Source organism: Oryzias melastigma, unplaced genomic scaffold (genome assembly GCF_002922805.2).
Source record: "Oryzias melastigma strain HK-1 unplaced genomic scaffold, ASM292280v2 sc00807, whole genome shotgun sequence".
Lineage (NCBI taxonomy): Eukaryota > Metazoa > Chordata > Actinopteri > Beloniformes > Adrianichthyidae > Oryzias > Oryzias melastigma.
Genome location: NW_023417394.1, coordinates 11368 through 14480, shown reverse-complemented (window position 1 = coordinate 14480; position 3113 = coordinate 11368).

Sequence of the window (3113 nt, the reverse complement as noted above, 5' to 3'; positions counted from 1 at the left end):
AGTATCAGTTAAACCACAAATCCATCCAGGTTAGTCCTGCCTTCATTTTTTTGGGGGGATTCACTGTGTCTTTAACGAGATGAACTTTAACTATTTACCCTTTTAATAAAAATGGAAAAAAAGTTTAGGTTCCGGTTTGTGTTTTAAATGTTTCCGAGAATTTTTCCAATTTTTATGTGCACATATATTCAAAATACACCAGTAAAAAAAATACATTTTTATTTTTAAACTGCCTGTTCTCCTCAGCAGGATCTCCATAAGCTTGGAATGTAAAAAGTAGTAGTCACTGTCGCTTTCATATAGAAGCAGAAAACGGAAAACTTTTGAGATCCACTTTCTCGTTATCACGACAAAACGAATTTTGTTTGCTCGTGACAGTGAGAAAATGGAGAATATACTGTAGTGTCTTTTCTTCCTTTCCCGCACCAAGATGCCAAGACTTTCCCTGCTTTGGGTCTGTTTATTATTATTATTATTATTACAAAAACAGCATAAGAAAACACTCCACATAAGTTGTTTTTTTTAGCCTATTTGTAAAATGTTTTATAGTGGATCTACGCTCCTCACGTGTCTTAATTCCGTCCCATGCACACTTTTTATTTCTCTTTAACTTACGACAACAGGCTGAATGACAGAACCAAGGCCGGTTAGCGTCTCTGTGCGGTGTGTTCACTGAGCTCCGGACATTAGCGGACCCAAACAGCTCAACTCGGTCTGCTACAATATACTTTTTTCATTTTTCTAAAACCCAGAGCAAAACATAATAAATTGTCAGAGAAAATGTCAATTACAATTAAATTATTCAATTATAAATTGATACGTTCTTCTGGTGTTTGCCAAGCAGTGACGCTCATCAGTCCAGGATTCTTTTGGTTCTTTATCTAAAAACTCCAACAACAGGCTGAAGGACAGAACCAGGGCCGCCAAACATTTCTGTCTGGAGCGTTCACTGAGCTCCAGACATCCGCAGCAAAACAAAGCCATTTATCAGAGAAAATGTCAAACACCAGAAGAACTGATCCATATATAATTTATTGATTTAATAGTGTCAAAAAAAATTCTACAAAAGACTGATAGATTGAGTTGGGCTGAGTGGCTGTTTGGGTCCGCTAATGTCCGGAGCTTAGTGAACGCACCACGCAGAGACGCTCATCGGCCCTGGTTCTGTCATTCAGCCAGTTGTCTGAGGTTTTAGGTAAAGAACTGACTGAACCCTGGATCGATGATCAGGGGTTTTAGGGAAATTAAGGGAGGAGGGGCTGGTCCATGAGACAGAATTGAGGCGTTTTTGGAGCGTAGATTCACAAATAAATGAAAAAAATAGGCTTAAAAAAACAAATTTTGGTTGTAGGGTGGGCTGTTTTCAGCTTCTATAGGAGACGGCAAAAATAAGCCTCAAATTTCCGCCCAATGCAGAAAACAAATTATTTTAAAGAGTTTTTCTGTAACCTAAAAGTCACAAGACACAAATCAATTCAGTTCAGTTTTATTTATGTAGCCCAGAATTGCCTCATTGGGCTTCACGCCGGTAATTTTTCCATGTGGTTCCTAGAAAAATTGAATTAAAACTTGTAATTTCACTCCAATTGTGGCAAACCCCATAAGATGCGTTCACTACCGCAACGTACGTTCAAACACCACTTCCAATGAAAATTCTGCGCAATTAAGCTCATATGCTCATAAATGCACGATTAATGCTTCTGCTTTCAAAACTCTCACGTTCACATGAAGCTACATACATTTTTAAGTCCGTTTTGAGCTCCATGTACAAAACAGATTCCCGTTGAACGCATGTTGTAAGTCAAACCAGCTCAAACTTTGACCAATTTGGGATTTTAATTTGGCAGGGACATATGGAATGTGGTCCTTTTTAATTCAAGGAAGTGCCAACTGTTTAAAAATTGATCATAGAGGAGAGATCAATTATTGGGGTTTATGCTCAGCCAGAATTATGACACAAAGTAGTTTATATATCGGAATAAAGCTGTAAAATTAAAAACTTGGATCAAAATTCATTAAATTTACACCACTTTGACATTCCACACCATTTCTTCCAGCTGTAGGTGGTGGACGTGTGCTAGTTAGTGTTGCCACAAACAATCATTTTAATAGTTGACTAATCACCGATTATTTTTTTCCGATGAGTTGACTAATCGGGTCATGCACATAGTTGATGTAAAGAACACATCTTAACCACCATTAGCTTCAAACTAACTAAAAAATAGATATATATAAAATAGATATATAGAAATAGATAAATAAATAGATATATAGCATCACCTGTGATAATGCTAGTGTGAATGGTGAATGGCCACTGCAGATACTAGTGCTGATAGCGGAAGATGCTAAAATTAATGGCTAAAATCTCTGAAGCTAATAGCTGAAAATTCTGAAGCTGATAACCAGCTAAAATCTGAATGAAATGCAAAATTAGCCTTAAAAACATGGGGAAAAAAATCCTAAATTAGCCAAAATAGTTAGCATGCAGCTGAAATATTACCTAAACTCTTAAATTAGCCAAGAAAACCTTAATAAAATGCCAAAATAGTCCAAAAAGCTAAGCTGAAAGTCAGATAAAATATTAGTTAAATGCCAAATTAGCCTTAAAAAAACAAAAACAAAAAATCCTGAATTAGCCAAAATGGCTTCCATATAACTGAAATATTAGCTAACTCCAAAATGACCTAGAAAACCTTAATAAATGTCTAAATAGCTAACAGAAGGCCATTATAACTTTCAACTTTACTACACTCTGACTCCATATAATATAAAGTAACAACTAATCGACTATTAAATTAGTCATTGACTATTAAATTATTCGTCGACTATTTTAATAATCGATTAGTCGACAAATTGTGGCGGTCCTAGTGTTAGTAAATAGTAGAAGAAGCCTCTCCCTGTACGTTTCCTGTGAACACCATGGGCTATGAGACTCGCTTTTGTTTAAAAACATGTTTTTTGCAGATAATAAAGAAAAAAATCAAATATAATCTAGTTTGCCATCTCAATTTATGACCACAGTTGACAATCCCATGAAACTTCACTGTATCAAAATTATACTCTTTACATTTTCTGCTTCATTCTCATTTGGCATCGGCTGACCTGATTTCTAT